The following is a 17,424-nucleotide window of genomic DNA, read 5'->3' on the forward strand; positions in this document are numbered from 1 at the left end:
CTGTCCCAGCATGAATTTTTAAACCCGTAATCAAGCCAGATTGATTCAAGTAAAAGGAACTTTCACGTTTCATTAAACAATAGTTACTGCTTAAAAAACCCGGTGTATTGCTAAATTAAAATACTCAAAGCTTCTGGTAGACAAATATGCTTGAAAATTTTGAGTTTTTCTCAGTTGCTGATTTTGGAACATCGGACAACTATGCGTATAATGGCAGTTAAGGTGTTGAACATCGAGAAGAATTGACCGGCATCCAAAAGTCGGTCATCCTTAGCATCTGCTACCATACGATTTCCATGGGAGAATATTTGACATTTCATTCCTTTACGTTGACTTCACGGTGACGAGATGTTGTATGTGTAGCGCACTTTAGTCGTAACATAATCCATTACAACTCGTGAAAACAATAGTTTATAAACAAAAGGTAATCATCGCTGTTGTGGCCTGGATGCAGGAAATGGAAGGTTATGGTCATGAAAAATATTATATTAACGGCGTGTCAAAATAAGAAGTACAAGCAAATTTTTGTTCAACTTAGCAGTGCTGTAACTTCGTCAAATATTATTCGATTTGAATTCTTATTGAACCATTCTATCAAAACGAAATTCACCAATCGTTCATTCAGAGGGTACGAATAGCATTTTGTACTTTTGGTGCATTTTGCGATGAAGTACTTCTCTAATGTACTCCAAATTTTGATCGATCTGTTGAAAAAAGGCTGATCGTATCAATATGCAACTAACGTTAGAACTTACTGCAATATTTGCAAAATTACAGAAGATTTTCTAAAGCACTACAAAAATTTTGTTTATGGGACTTTTGTGATATTGAATTTGAAATGAAAAAATAAATTAATAATTTCTTTCCGTTGAAGCAACAAATTGAATTTGTACAGAGTTTGTTGGAGTTATCACAACTACCTTTCGGTTTGCAGTGCGAATATTGTTTATTGAATCATTCATCATCAGAGACGAAGGGGTAATTTTTCATTCAAATAGAAATATATCTGTATGAAAAGGTCCTACAGAAACGTTCTAGGTGCCAAACGAAAGCTTGTTGACAATGCAAATTGGATTTGCTTTTGAGTTGATTGGCAAAAAAATGTGTTATTCCACAAAATCTGTCGGGGTTTCGGGTTCGAACCCGTTCTGGTCGGAGGGATTTTTTCGTAAAAGAAATTTCCTCCGACTTGCACTGTGGTCACGCGTATTCCAGAGCTTGCCACTCATAATCCATTCAAGGTGTGTTATTTGGCATAGAAATCTCAACTAAGTACTAATGAAAATGACGCAAGTAATACTACGTTGGGATGGCGAAGTTCCTCTAGGAACGTTAGTGCCATTTAAGAAGAGGAAGAAGAAGTAGAAGAAATATTCCAAGTTGAAGCATTGAAATGATGTTCATTCTATATGTATGTATCGACTTTTCACGAATTTAGAGCATGTCAAAACAAACATTTCAATAGAGGCAATCCGCTCAATGAAAGTTTATAAACGCTCATCTTATTTCCTAACAAAAATAAGACATCTATTGAGTGTTTTGGTCGAAAAATTATTCAAGATTATTTTAGCATGGGTTCCCTCTCATTGCTCGATACCGGGGAATGAGAAAGCGGACTCGCTAGCTAAGGTGGGCGCTTCAGAAGGCACACTTTTTGAAAGGCAAATTACTTATAATGAATTTTTCCACATTCCTCGTCAGCACACACACGTAAGTTGGCAGCGCATGTGGAGTGAAGATGAGTTCGGTCGTTGGTTACACACGATTATCCCTAAGGTCTCGACGAGTGCATGGTTCAAGGGATTGAATGTTAGGTCGTGATTTCATTCGAGTGATATCTCGGCTTATGTCCAATCACTACAACCTAAACGCGCATCTTTATCGCATTGGGCTCGCAGCAAGCAATCTATGTGATTGTGGCGATGGCTACCACGACATCGAGCATGTTGTCTGGTCGTGTATCCGGTTCCATGCTGCCCGCTCTCAGCTCTCCAGAGCATTGAGGGCACAAGGCAGACAATCGGATATCCCCGTCCGGGATATCTTAGGTAGCCGTGATTCTGATCTTCTGCTCCATCTATACCTGTTCCTCAGAAACGCCGATGTCAACGTTTAATGATGTTTCCTTCGTTGTGTCCCTGTTTCATATCCCTCCTATCCGATCTATAAACTTTTACTTATAGCGAATTCGTTTTTGTTCAGTTTCAACCCCAGTGCCGCACTAACTGCTGTCAAAACGTTTTTTTATTCACTCAGTTTCGCACTCAGTGTCGCACTAGTTCGCCCCGAAAACTGTTAGTTTCGCACTGAGATGTTTCACGGGTTGGCACTCGAGTTCACCAATACAACTATACTGAACTGTCAAGTTCCGAATATTATTTTGGAAAATCTAAAAATAAAGACTATGAAAATGGAACACCCGCTGCTTTTGCTTTTGTATTATTGGAAGCGTAATCCAATTCGGATTCTGATTTTGAAGAGTATATTCGAGTAGACGGCATTAAGCTACGTGTGCTTTCATTGGGAGGTGAAAATAATGATGGATATTCAGGTGGAATAAATTTCAAAATCAAAATTATGGATGAAAATTTACTTTAACGTATCGAATATTTATTTTATGTGATTAAATAAGAGGATTTTTCCGATATCGCAGAAACATATTGAACGAAAACTGTGTCTAATGATGAATTTATATTATAATAGTAATTATTTGTGGAACAAACAGGAAATGCATCGACAAATGGTTAAGTGAGTGTCAGGACTACATGTGTTAGGTAATCGAACAATATGAAGTACAAATTTTTATTCAAACTTTTATATGTTTTCACTGCACTTGGCCCTTCTGATCTGATGGAGAACAATTTACCTCCCAAGCACTAATATCACCACCAGACGTCGACACTGTACATTTGCCGTCGTAAATATAAACAAATCAGACTATATAAAGACGCGTCCACATTACGCCAATCGGTCTGGCCGCCCGGTAAAGCCGACTAAATGTGAACGTACCGCCCGGGCTTGCCGACGTGCCGAAAACCGACTCGAATCAAACCGAACCCAACCCGAAACAAGTGGGTCCGGTTCGAGAAAGTCGAACCAAAACAAAACGAAGCAAATTAGCGTTGACGACATTGTGCTTCGTGTGTTCGTGACGGCTTCGTGCATCCGATGGGGCTTCGGCTTCGTGAACCCGATGGGGCGTCCACACTACATAACGAACCGAATATGCCGCCTGGTACAGGCCGATCGGCATCATTCGGCATAATGTGGACGCACCTTAACGTACACCAACAAACCAACGCATTCGTGAAACTGAAAACGTTTTTTTTATTACAGAGTCAGTTTGGCACTGACTCAGTTTTAAAAACGAATTCGCTATTAGTCGCGGCAATACATACACACACTCTTTACAGATACACGGGCCGAAGGTTGTGCAGTCCACTGATGATTCAACAAGAGCCAAAGGTTGTACCGCTCTTGACAACTCTACACGAGCTGATGATTGCGCCGGCTAGTGATCATTTTATCCTGGATTCCGAGTCGAAAAATACGCACCACGTTAGATATGGGGTGCAGACTAGGGGGGCGTTGCAGATTAACGGTCAGCTGTATCCCAATAGCAAGTATCCCATGTCGGGCACACGTGCAGAGCACTGAAGACTGCAACATCCCAATTATGAGAACACTTGTAATACTAACCTCGAGCCAACCGCGAGTAATCGGTTACATATTACTAACATAGTTGTAAGCAAACATTGTCAAAATATTGAACTCCCGGCCCCGTTAGGCTGATGCCATATGAGCCCTTATAAAAAAATATATATTTTGGATAAAAAAAAACTCATTTAAAAATTTAGACATCGCACTCTGTTCTTCTGATATTTTTGTTGAGTGTATAAATACAGTTTTGTAATAACTGATAATAGCACCGGATGCGCAATTCCTGATGCAGCTGATTAGTGGACGCAACATTCATCACCGAATTCAACCTAGTTGAACGACAATATTCAGTCACAAGGAACGCATTTGCTTCCAAACGAGTAATGTTATTTTCGCTTTTCGTTCGTTAATTCATTTTAAGTTAAAGCAAATGGTTGTTTTAATTGGCGTGGCGAATGAATCTATATTTGCCTCTTCATTCAATTTGACTAGTACTCCACCTCGAAATGTACTTCGTTTCTCTCGTTTACTCGTTTACTCGTTTATTATTTACGTCCATGTAAAGTGAAACGAAAACTGGAGTTCTTAATAAATATCCGCGATTCTCGAGAACGATAAAACAGCTCTATCTTCCACGCTCTTTCTCTCTGTTTTTGACGTAGGGCTACGTCTTTGATTTCTATATAGGGGGAAAAAACGAACGAAACATAATATAATATATACCATATACCATTAGACGGAAATTTTTTTCACTTTTGATATCAACAGTGAAATCATTATAACAAGTCAGTAACATAACGAATAAAAGAGGTATGTTTTGCGAGCGAATGCAAAGGTAAATCATGTATTATGAATGTTGTATGCATAGGCTGACCAAACGAGACAGTACCGTTTTGACGTAGAACTACGTCTTTCATTAAGGGTGCCAAATCAGAAAACAGGTCACGTTTTTATGAAAAAAAGTTAACGTTAATAACTATTTTTGCCGCGAACGGATTTTGGTGATTTACATACTAAACGAATCGGAAATTCCCTAAAATTTGTTTAATATGCTATACATTAGAATCCCTTGGTTTGTAAATGGTTAAAATTCATGAAAACTTTAAGCGTTTCTATTTTCCCATACATTTGTTCAGTCCATTTGTGTGCTTTCCCGAACAGAGCTGTAAATAACGAGCAACTTATCGACGAGTAACGAAGGGGAAATCGTAGGATATGAAGTCACCGTGAACAAAGGAAAAGAAGAAGAATGAAGGGGAATACTTGCTTAGAGTATAAACATTGGATCTCGCTGAGGCAAACTTTCATTCGGCATCGGACTGTTGAGCAATCCAGTTCACTTTGCTTTTGCTGCGCTTCGATCTAAAATTGGACCCCACCAGTGGTAATTCAACTTGGATATAGTCGTGTGGTTTTTCCAGTTCGTTTTTCGCGTTATTCGTATCGTGTGTTTTTCTTTCCGCGTCATAAATTGGACGCTTCGCATAGTGTGTGATGAGCAAGAAGAAGGGGAAGGCTGGCACGAGCCCTGCAAAAAACGAACGCATTGCCGGGGGCAATAAAATTTCGAGGCAAGCGTCATCTAATGATGCACGCGATGTTAGTGCAGTGAAAAGCGCTCGCACTGAACCGGGCCTTCGCATCGAACAACAGCGAAGTAGACGACTTCGGCGCGTCGGTCTAAAATGTAAACGCCGTTACCCAGGCAGCAACCAGCTCCCCCCGCTGGTGGTGAACGCGGTTGTTCTTGACAAACTCATCAGCGAATTTGCATCGATGGGTGTTACAGCAGAGTACAAGCTGTGTGGCAAAATTCAGTCTTTTTCCAAGCAGTGAACATTGTTTGTTTTCCGTCATAAGGGCTTCGATGGTGCTGGTGATGGTGATGGTGACATTGCATGAATGTATTAAACTGACGTCATGGCGAAGCAGGCGTTAAGTTTGTGCGCCAAAAAATCATTTGGAGAATACCCATGTCTTACTGGAATGTTATATGTTATTTGGGTTCGCGTGCCAGTCGCAAAACTGCCTTCAACTAGGATTGCATTTGCACTAGTCTTGATCATAATGAAGCAATGCTACTGTTTTCGAGGTTGTTGATATTAAAAAAAGAGTTTTTTTCGCTTGTTTAATCACCAAGATAGTGAATTTCGTTCAGGAATTTTGTATGTGATTAGGTTTCGCTTGCCAGTAGCAAAACTTCCTCCACTAAGGGTGACAGCTGCGCTTAGCTCGAGTATGAGAAAGTAATGCAACTTTTTTTCGAGGCCAGTAATATAAACAGAAGTGTTTCTTTTGAGAATAGCGCAAAATGATGAGAAGTGTTTATATTCCTAGTAGTTTCAAGCCACCAATGTATGGCTCTGTATGCATGCTATGGCGAACGCTTGTTTGGCGCTTGGTTTACGTTGTACGAACGATGCCTGGAGGTGCAATCCCACTGAGGCAATACTAAACAACATGTAGCATGATATTTGATGCTTGCAAGTGTTGTTATTGTTGTTGTTTCCTCGCGGTGCCAAAGATATATTGGTATAATCAACTGTAACCGAGTAATGTCAATTGCGAAAAAGGCCACCGGAATAGCGTTCGAAGTAAACTTTCAATGCATTGACATGAAATAAATTGCGACATACGATCAGCTAGTGATTCTACACTGAAAACTGATTCTGATTCTACAATGAAAAAACTGATTCTACAATGAAAAAATTTCAGAGATTGTTCTACTAAACAGTTGTTTCTAAAATTTCACAGCATTATAGATATTAATCCGAAGGTTTAAACAAGCGACTTTGATAATATAACAGCGTAGTTCTACGTCAGCAATGCGGTCGTATCTTGGACACAACCTCCTATAATTTTTTTTTCGACAATTTTTTATTGGCCCGTCTTTTTATCAATCTTATCGTATTTTGAGTATAAATAGAAAAAAAATGTCTTGTTGTACTACGCGATTTGTTCGAAAACCCGTGCCGCAAACTATGGATGCTTTCTACCAGAGATCGGATAGTGACCTTTCAGACATTAATCGGCTTTGCTAGAAGAAACAATGTCGCTGAAGTTGTTTTTATTTTTGATCATTTTATCAGAATTCTTCAACGTGAAAAGGTAGAGGTATTTTCAACTAGCGAGGTGCAAACTGTTTATAAAAATCTAGTTAATTCAGGTGAAACATAGTATGCCAAAATTATTGGATCTGTGATACTGTCGATACTTCGTTGGAATACATTGAATAATGGAAAGCTAGTCTAGGAGAAACACAATAGAATGTATGGATTGTACCGTTCTAAATCGTATTTCGGATACTCTGTAATAATAGTTTGCAGTACTTAATGCCCCGATGATATAACTAAAGAATTACTCTAAAGAATCAATTGTAATATTAATTTTAGAGTTATATCATCAGGGCATTAAGCATTTCAAGTTATTATTACAGAGTATCCGAAATATGATTCAGAACGGTATTAAAGTTCATTCCTAAATGGTCAAATAGAACTTTCTTCGCTAAAATAATAACTCGGAATCCAGACGACTGCTTAAAATACTCTTATAATGTACGGCAAAGCTGTTGGAAAATCAATGGATTATTTTGCAAAAATAATAAATATTTTTTAGTATTGAAGTTAATTTTTTAGTAAGTTTGTTTAACGTTGTATTTAAAATGTTATTTTTCCTAAATTGTTAATTGTTTTCCCAACAATTTTCGTCAATTATTTTTTTCGAAAAAAAAATTTATTGCCCCTGGCAATGCGTTCGTTTTTTGCCGGGCTCGAGCCTGCCTTCCTCTTCTTCTTGCTCATCGCACACTACGCGAAGCGTCCAATTTATGACGCGGAAAGAAGAACACACGATAAGAATAACGCGAAAAACGAACAGAAAAGCATACGATTTCCAAGTTGGATTACCACTGGTGGGGTCCAATCTTAGATCGAAGCGCAGCGAAAGCAAAGTGAACTGGATTACTCAACAGTCCGATGCCGAATGAAAGTTTGCGATGCCGAAAGAAGTAGATTAAAGTATAATGTAATGGATAGAAGATAGATGTTAGTATGAAAGTATATATTATATTATTTGTTATTTATTATTATTAAATGCGTGTATACACATGTATGATTACCTTCCTTCCGACTCGTATATACATGTGTATACACACATAAACACGCATACATGACTGTGAAGTGGCGAACTTTAATAAGCAATTTCCAAGGTATTTAGTATTTCGATTCAGATTTTACCAAAGAAGTCGGTTTCTTTCAGAAACGCAATTAAATTGATTTCTTGGGTCTCGTCTCTACTGAGGATATCTCGGAGACTCTGACCTATGTTGTGTCGGACTCGAGCATCTTTGGTATGTTGACATTCAAGTAAAAGATGGCTAACGGAAACCGGAGCTTCGTTGCAAGCACATTGGGGTTTTTCGGCTCTGCAGAACAAGTGTGAGTGGGTGAAGTTAGTGTGCCCAATTCGAAGACGGGTAAGGACTTTCCCTACTATTGAGGCGGTCCTCCCAAGGGAGAGTGGAATTTTTAATTTTATGAAGATGAGTGGGACGGCTGTTTATCCAACCTATGTCCCAGCTTTCACGGACTTGCTGTTTTACCCAGCGGACAATGTCAGATGGAGGACAGGGCATGTCTGGGGGTTCTATTTTGCTGCCCTTGCCGGCCAGTATGTCGGCGGCTGTGTTTCCGCGGATTCCTGAGTGACCAGGAACCCAGCAGAAGGAGATGTTTTTATTTGAAGCAGCCTCTTCTGTTTGCTTAATCCATGGGTGTTTGCTGTTTTCACTCAGAAGATCGTGGAGACAGCTAGCTGAGTCGGAGAATATTGTGGTAGGAAGAAAATCATGGGTACATTCTTGGGTAGCTATTAAAAGGGCGAAAGCTTCCGCACTGAAGATGGAGCATTGCGGTGGAAGAGAAAAGCTACCAGTGTATCTACTCTCAAAGATTCCACATCCAACTCCATCGGCACTGACTGAACCATCTGTGTATACCTGGTGATTGATTTGAAAATTGGATGCAACGAGGTTATTGAAGCAGGCTTTGACTTTTGGAGAAGGGTCTCCCGCCCGAACTGCCTTGAGAAGTTCAAGGTTAATGTTCGGCGGTTTGACGTTCCAATTTCTTCCCGTCGCAGATGAACGTTCACATATATCGGGAAGATCTTTGTTCGTGAGATTTTTGAACCATGTTTTAGCCCTATGTATTAATGGGACATTGTGGTCGCTTTCGGGGAGTGACAAGTGACGGATGGCTTTATTAGTGATGGCTTTTGTTACCAGGTGGGTGAATGGAAGTTGCCCACTTTCTGCCATTACAGCAAGAGTAGGACTGGAGGGAAAAGCGCCAATTGCGAGCCTTATTGCTTTATTGTAAATTGGTTGAATGGTGTTTAACACCCTGTCCCCTCCACGGCTGAAGGTGCCTATTCCGTAAAGGATTTGTGGGACCAACCAAACATTTACAACATTTAGCAGCGTCTTTCTATGACCAGAGGCTAGGTTGCCTGCGATAGCCTTGATGATGTTCAGTTTCTTTCTGGTGGCTATTTTGGTCTTTTGGGAATGTGATAGAAAGTTGAGTTTCTTGTCGAAAGTAACCCCTAGTATTTTCAATGTCCTCATTGTAGGGATCGGGATTTTGTTGGGCTGAAGATAGGTTCTCCTTCTGAGAGCTTTTCCGATATGTATGTGTTTGGATTTCTCCGGGGAAATTTTGAAACCTGTTTTTAGAGCCCAGTATTGGATGGAGTCTAAGGTTTTTTGAAGCCTCTTTCTCTGAATTAAGCCGAAGCAGCTCGTAGAGATAAGAGTGATGTCATCTGCATAGACTATGATTTTTATATGGTCCGGGATAACCTCGAATAGAGATTGCATGGCAATGTTGAGGAGGGTTGGTGAAAGTGCTGAGCCTTGGGGGAAGCCGTTTTCTGGGGTTTTTAGAGAAGATTGGTGGTTGTTAATAACGGTTTTGAAAGACCGGTTTTCTAGAAAACTTTTAATGAAGAACCTCCCACGAATCCCCCAGTCAAAAAGGCTTTTCAGCACTGGGTACCTCCATGCCCGATCGAAGGCCTTCCATCCAGAGAAACAATATCAATGTGGTGTAATTTTTCAGTTGCGTCGTCTAGGATTTTTTCGATTGCTACAAGGCAATCTTCTGTACCTTTTCCCGCACGGAAGGCGAATTGTCTGGGATCAATCAGCTTATTTGACTCTAGAAAAGTCGTTAATCGTCGATTGATCATTTTTTCCATGACTTTCCCAACACAACTTAGAAGAGTGATGGGGCGGAAATTGTCAAGAAGATGGTTGTTCATGTCTGGTTTCGGGATACAGATCATTAAACCCTCTTTCCAGCAACTGGGGAGGGTTCCACTGTCCCAGACTTTGTTGAGGAGCTTCAGAAGTGCTTTTTTCCCGAGATGGGGTAGATTCTTAAGCATAGAGTAGCTGATGTCATCAGGTCCTGTGGATCCTTGTTTGACTTTGTTCAGTACCCAATCGAGCTCTTTGAGGGAGAGGTTTTTGTTGAAGTCAAATTCCACATCGGTATGAAAATCGATGGGAATTCTTTCGCATTCCGTTTTGTGGGTTAGAAAGGTTTGGTCGTAGTTTTGATTGGAGGAGGCGGATGCAAAGAAATCTCCAAACGCCTCGGCGATGGTTTTCCGGTCATTGGTGTATTGACCGTTAATTAGAAGATTATATTCTTTGCTCCTTTTCTTGCCATGAAGCCTGCCAATCTTACTCCATAACTCCTTTGTTGACGCGTTGGGATTAATTTCGCTGACGAATTTAACCCAACTGTTGTGCTTGGCTGTATTGATAGCAGTCTTAGCTTCTTTGCGAGCCCTTTGGAACTCTGTAAGCAGAGTGGGCCTCAGTGGGCTGTCCGGATTGGCCTTTCTTAATTTGCGTAGGGCCTTACGTCGACCTTTGATCGCTGCCTTCACCTCAGGTGACCACCATGGGACGCATTTCCTGCCAGGGATGCCACTGGTTCTGGGGATGTGCACCATTGCAACTTCTAGGACAGCTTTAGAGAATTCCTCGGCTGCCCAGTCTCGTTTAGCGGAGAGGTGGTCAAACTGATAGCCAGCCCAGTCAGCGTATTCAAATTTCCGTCTTGGCCTTGTTGAAAACTCTGGAGAAGTTTGGCCGAAGGAAGTGAAGATTGGAAAATGATCGCTTCCGCAAATATCATCGTGGATGTTCCAAGAAAGTTTTGAAGAGATTTTGTCTGATACTATAGTGAGATCGATGGCTGACGTAGTACCAGAATAATGGATTCTGGTGTGTTGGCCGTTATTAAAAAGGAGAAGAGAATGGTCGGATATGAAATCCTCAATGATGGATCCTTTTCGATCGAGGTATTTACTTCTAGAGGCTTTCGCGACTAGAAGTGGCCGAAGCGGCCGAGGCGCAGTTACATTTGCAGTTACATGTGGGTGCTGGCTTTTGCAAGTTGGTGAGTCTGTTTTGCAGAACACTTGCGAATGAAGAGCCATTGTTTTGAAGTTGAAACTGTTCCTATCCCTTTTTGTATGAGATTCCATTATCGATTCTTATTCTGGTAATTTTATTTTCATTTTGCCATACGGGACAATTCCTACTGGAAGAGGAGTGATTCCCTTGGCAGTTGACACAAAAAGCTGAAGCATTGCATACTTTGTTTGCTTCTGTTTGTTGTTCCGGGTGTTCTTGGCCGCAGTTTCTGCAAAACGGATTTTCGCGCTTGCATCGCTTGTTCGTATATCCAAATTTGTAACACTTGTAGCATTGCATGGGATTGGGATAAAAATTTCTAGTCCCGACTCGAATGAACCCAAAATAAATGAAATCGGGAACAACAGTTACGCGAATGGTCAATATTAGAGTGGCCGTTGGCACAACAATGTTGTTGTCCTTTCTGGTGATGCGTTTTACGCCGATCACACCTTGAGCGGTGAGTTCTTTCACCAGTTCGGATTCAGGAAGGTCGATAACTTCGCGGCAAGTAACAACGCATTTGCGTTGGTTTAGTGTTGGATGGAAGATCACTTCTACAGGGGTATTGTCGATCAGTTTGGTAATAGAAAGTAACTTACCGACTGTATCCTCGTCCCTAGTTGTCAAGATGTACTGAAGTTTCTTTTGGTCATCTCGCTGCGGTTTTGCGCTGTTGACTTTTTTTTACCGCTGCCTTGATTGTATTGCTAACGGTAAAGGGGTTTGTTGGAAGCACCTTGTCTACTGTAGCTCTCAGAAGCAGTATCTGGAGATTACCGTTCGAGGGGTCCGCCCATAGTGGAGCGGTGGCTTCGGTGGGCCTGCCCTCATAGAAATTTGTAGCCCGGCCTCCCGGAGGCCCGGAGCTACTTGAAGCCATGCTTCTGCTTGACTATACCTAGGTTATAGTCAGCAGGTACGAATATCAAATCACTGAAATTCCTTATTGGGGGATTTTCACTAAGGGGTTTTTTCTCAGAAAATTACACTTTGTTCTAATAAAACACTTTGAAAAGCCACCAATAGCTGCGGAAAAATTGCAAATCACACTTAATGTAATAATTGCTTCAGTCACTTCACTGTTTGTATGCGTGTTTTTCTTTTTAGATTGTATTTAATAATAAACATTCACTACTGACACTACAAAAAAAACTGGCAACACTGCCCGAAAGAAAAAAGGGGCGTGGCGTCGGTGACGCCGAAAAAGCGCGCGCTTTTTCCGGCAAGCCGGTGAGCGCCCGCTCTCCACGGTCGAAGCGAGCTATTGCCTTTTCCCGCTCTCCTTCTGCTGTCACGTTTAAACTATTGCAACAAATCTCCTTCCAAAATCGCCAGGGGGAACGTCCCAGTCCGCTGTCCAGAAACGCCAAAACTCCGAGCTGCTGAAAGAAAAAAGCGACCTTCTCGGTCGGAGGTTAAAATCAGTATGAAGTTTGCCTCAGCGAGATCCACTGTTTATACTCTAGGCAAGTATTCCCCTCCTTTCTTCTCCTTTTCCTATGTTCACGGAGACTTTAAATCCTACGATTTCCCCTCCGTTGATCGTCGATAAGTTGCTCGTTATTGATATCTCTGTTCGGGAAAGCACTCAAATGGACAGAACAAATGTATGGGAAAATAGAAACACTTAAAGTTTTCATGAATTTTAACCATTTACTAGCCAGGGGATTCTATTGTATGGCATATTAAACAAATCTTACGGAATTTCCGATTCGTTTAGTATGTAAATCGCCAAAATCCGTTCGCGGCAAAAATAGTTATTAACGTTAACTTTATTTCATAAAAATGTGACCTGTTTTCTGATTTGACACCCTTAATGAAAGACGTAGTTCTACGTCAAAAATCAATTATATTGGATACGCCCTTATAAAAATCAGTCGTAATTAAAATTGTCCATTTCAAAATGAAAATTGTGATTTTGAACAGTTACAACAAGATTTAAAAAAAGGGTAGTGTCCAAGACTCGACCGTATGTAAGACTACAAAATTATTGCCGGCGAGAACAAGCGTTGCGAAACAATCTGATGCGGGCTGAGAGGAAACCGTAGTAAAAACAAATCGGGGCTCAACGTGTTAAAAGTGTTGCCTACCGTAGTTTGAGCCTCCTCTTCTGCATCCTTTTAGATTTGCACGAAATACGTTTGGAGTGCAAAGCACGGTCGGAAGCACTCAGACCCCTCTCGACGAAATTCCCAATGAAGCACACACGAGAGCAGATGGCCCAAAGCAACGCTATACTTTGACGCCACTTTTAATCCGGAAACAATGCTCGAATTCACGAAAATTGAAAAGTTGATCGTTCGGAAAAAGCAGGGGATAGACATCAATTGAATATAGGCTACCCAAAATCAAAATCAATATGGCGTCATTTGTTTACTAACATATCATTTACGAGGATTGAAATCATTGAAATCACGGAGATAGTATGCTTTATTTTTAACTGCATGAGCTATTTTCATATTTCGGTTTCACATGGAGGTGTTCAAATTTAAAATGGAATTTAAAGTTAGAAACTATTCGACTATATAACCGGACAGAGTTGTAAACAATAGTAATTGATAGAACCAAAATGTCAGTAAACCGCAGCAATATAGGGTACACTGGCAATACGAGGGATTTGACGTTTTAGTCATACCCCTGGGAAAAAGTCATTAATAAGGGGCTGTCCACATTCCACGTGAACAACTTTAGGAGGGGTAGGGGTTACGAAAATGTTCACGTTTGTCCACGGTGAGGAGGGAGGGGGTTTAGATAATGTCCACGTGGACACGTAAAGTATATTTTTAAGTAAAACATTCATATTTATAGTCAAAATCTAATGAGATCTGCTCTATATTTACAAGACTTTTTTAACTAGGGTGGGCGCTGGGTCACTCTGTATTCAACAATAAAAAGACTGAGTTGTCTGAGAGTGCTGTCCGGTCAAACATCCATATTTTTTCATACGGCTGGATTTTTTTCCGGAGATGCATATTCTGAAAGGAACGCGCATGAACTGGCATCGATCAATTTATTCCAATCGGTAATAGAGGACCATGTATTCCGTCAGGATAACACAACAAAGAATGTTGGAATTTTTGTAGTATGAAAAATCACGACTTATGTGCAGGTTTCGATTCAGCCTCTGCTCTTGTGATAAAACGGCTTCGTATTTATTTTCCGAGGGTCCCATGGTTTTCCGAATATTGAAACGAACAACAATATCTTTCATGGGTGCACGGGCCGTATCTGTGGAGTTCTGTTTCTTGCAATGATGTTTTTCTTTATTGCTATCTGGTAATTTTTATAATACGCTTCTAGTGGGTTGTCTGTAAAACCATGCTGCCATTTTTTTATCCCGTTCGTTTATTTTATGCTCATTAGCATTTAGCTGTAATAGAGCCGAATTTTATTACCATGCTGCTATTGATGTCAATCAAATTGAGACACTTATCAAGATTAATCCTCGGTACACGACACATGAATTAATGAATTCGCTACAGATGTCTGAAACCGCTCATGAGTACCTGGTGCAGCATGGGTACGAAAAACGCTACAATGTATGGACTACATATCAACCCATATTTCGGAGCCCGATCGGATTTGACAAATCGCAATTCGAACGAGATCAACTTTTACATACTGCAATCCAAGGTTGCAACATTTGCACAACCCGATTGGATTTGACTTGGTCAGATGAAAGAACGCAATATTGTGCTAATTTCAAATCCAATCGGATTCCGGAATAAGGGTTTATTTTATCGAAGAACATTTGGAAGAACTCATTTCAATCTTCGATTCGCTTCATAAACGCAACGAAAATGCATGACTTGACTTGGATGGCTTTAACGTTCTCAGTGGAACTTTGGGCTTCTCAATATAGGTATTACTTACGTCATTTTTATTAGTAGTACTTAGTTGAGATATTCTTGCCGAATAACACGCCTTGAATGTATTCAGGAGTATAAAGTTCTAGAATATGCGTGAGCATTTGAATATAACCCCGAAGTAGGTTCTCTGGGTCTGGTAGGACTGGAAGAAAATCTGCATTATGAGCTTGTACCAAGCAACTAGTCTCGATGAATTCCAATAAGTACTGCTCGCAGCTGAACGTATTAAAATCAACGATCTAGAACGCTTCAAAGGCGCTTCCAAGGCTCCACCCGCTTTACTCACCAGATATTGTATCTTCAGATTATCAACTGTTAAGATTTATGTAAGACGAGAAATATTTCGCAATTCGCGATCATGAATGTATCTAGTTGCGACATCCGGATTCTGAGACATATTTACTTTCAATTTTAATTTTGATTTGTTGTTATTTGATTACTTGAAACACGTAGTCCTGACCTCGACTTACCTACTATGATATTACCGCTAAAATTGATCATTATAATATAAAATCATTATTAGACATAACCTTCCTTTAAAATTTTTCACCACTCGAAAATTAATATAATTTTAAATTACATAGAAAACATTAAAAATTTACGGGGTAGTAAATTTTGATAAATAGTTTTTATTTTCAAAGTGTGTTCGATCCACCAATTCATTGTCATTATCCCTTCCCATAAACGAAGCGCAAAGTTTAATGCAGTCAATACAAATACAAACGCGAATAGTAAACTAATGTTATTCTAAGGGCATCCGCACCAATGCGTTACTATTCAAGGTTTCTAGTCTCGAGTTTAAGCCGTTGCCAATTTATTAACTCGTCGATTTGCGCACCCGTCGTTGCTATCGCCCACAATCCAATCGACGAAAAAATCATCGACCTAACACCGACCGTAACGCTGGAGCCTATTCGGTACGATGTTGACATCTGGATACGCCATTAGTTTGTATGAGGGAACCTATTCTCTATCAGATTAGTCGGCCCGAAGGCAGTTTTAAATTGGTAGAATTTGTATGAAAATTGTTTCTTGGCTTTATTTATCTACTTGAAGTACGTTTTCCTGACCTTAGTTTAAATTATTTTCTATAAATTTTCAGATATTCTCACAAAAACTTACCTTTATAATATAAAATTATCTTTAGGCATAATTTTTGTATGACATTTTTCATCACTTGCATGCAATAGTGATTTTCATTTACATTGAGTACTAATTTCATTTGAGAAAAATAATGTTCATTCATAATTTTTATTTTAAAAGTGTGTTTATTCCTTTTGAAAATCCATACTGTCATGCCTATTCCCCAAATACGTAACATCGAAAATTCGTTGGTCGAAAATACAGAATGATTAATAAAACGAATCGGCATCACGTTTTCTTCAACGATGAACTGTCATCTCACACCAAAACAACCGGATCATATAACTGGTGAGTATGGAATCTTTTTCTGTTTTTCATTTTAATTTTTTTTTCAGACCCATCTCAACAGATTTTCCTCTAGTGGAGTTTGTGGAATAGATAGGTTTTTACTTTATGAATCTGGAACGAACGGATTGCTACCGGCGGCATTCCTGAACGCAATTGGGTAAAACACGGAATCTAAACTAGTTCATATGCATCCGGACAACGTTGCCCAGAAGCAGGCACAACAAGCAATGAATTTCGATACGGAACAACTGAGCAGATGCATATCAGTGAAAGTTTATTCCGTTCTGAGACATTTCTACCAACGAAGTAAGGACACGACCGGTATTGAATTGAATGATGCTAAGCCAGATCAACAGTGTGGGGAGACTGACGGTGTAGATTCGCCACAGGTGGAAATTAATCACAAACGCAAGATGTGACATTATCAGATTCTCCCAAAGTGGTTTCCTACCAGGTATACTATTAGATAGCAGACATTTTAAAATACTAATTATTTTATTTTATTTCAGCTATGAATACACCCGTTCGGATGATGTGACTTTTTTGCTTCCATCAACTGGTGAATGAGAAAAATTAATTCCCCCATCACCACAGTGCTTATTTCCACTTCTATTACAGCAGTCAACAGCATCGGCTTTCCCGTAGCAGTATCCTCCAAGCCATGGTGGCTGTTCCAGGGGACAACATCAACAACAGCAGCATCTGGACCTGACCATCGATAGTGTTTCGAGCAACTTTCCATATCGGAGATCTCGTGCTTCGCGCACATTGAAGAACCCTCCTCAGCCACATATGTGTGTCAAGGAGAAAAAGGAGCTGGATTCGAATCGTCAATCCAGACAACCCGAATGCACCGATTGCATTATATATCTTGTTTATATTTTATATGCATTTTGTGTTTTTTTGAATAAAATGATTAAAATCGATCAATGTTTTTCCTTTTCATGTTTCATAACAAACCAATACAAACAA

The 17,424-nt window shown here is 40.0% G+C and overlaps 1 long non-coding RNA gene across 2 annotated transcripts; it reads left to right on the forward strand.

Moving 5' to 3' along the window:
• Positions 1–15,934: 15,934 nt before the first annotated feature.
• On the forward strand, positions 15,935–17,424 carry LOC129765414 (uncharacterized). Of its 2 annotated transcripts, XR_008741428.1 has the most exons (4): positions 15,935–16,452; positions 16,500–16,906; positions 16,962–17,011; positions 17,071–17,424. It is a non-coding gene; the product is annotated as an uncharacterized LOC129765414 (long non-coding RNA). The 2 variants fall into 2 exon arrangements; XR_008741427.1 differs by having other exon boundaries at positions 15,935–16,906.

This window comes from Toxorhynchites rutilus, chromosome 2, assembly GCF_029784135.1.
Source record: "Toxorhynchites rutilus septentrionalis strain SRP chromosome 2, ASM2978413v1, whole genome shotgun sequence".
Classification (NCBI taxonomy): domain Eukaryota; kingdom Metazoa; phylum Arthropoda; class Insecta; order Diptera; family Culicidae; genus Toxorhynchites; species Toxorhynchites rutilus.